Here is a 372-nt window from a genome sequence, read left to right on the forward strand (position 1 = left end):
AAGGAGTTTCGGCCCGTTGATGTGAAAAAGAGACAAGGCAGGGGGGGGGCGTTTTATATGGAGGGCGGGCTCCCTCGACGGGGGGTGGCTCTGCATGGAAGTACCGAGCTTTGGGTTCATTTTTTGCATGCGCTCACGAAAGCTCCTTTTGCAGCTCTAGAAGACGTGTTGTGTGCAAGTTACATACACATTCACGTGGGAAATTTTCGAATTCGCACAAACACCAGCGCACATAGTGAACTTAAAAAACAAAACACGAAAGCAATGTGTACAACATCATGCAGAACCGAAATTTAAACTTTTAAAATTTATCAACACAACATCACAAAAACTCACACTCAACAAACAGAGCACACCATCTGCACGCCCCCA

The sequence above is a fragment of the Penaeus monodon genome, chromosome 29 (genome assembly GCF_015228065.2).
Source record: "Penaeus monodon isolate SGIC_2016 chromosome 29, NSTDA_Pmon_1, whole genome shotgun sequence".
Taxonomy (NCBI): Eukaryota; Metazoa; Arthropoda; class Malacostraca; order Decapoda; family Penaeidae; genus Penaeus; species Penaeus monodon.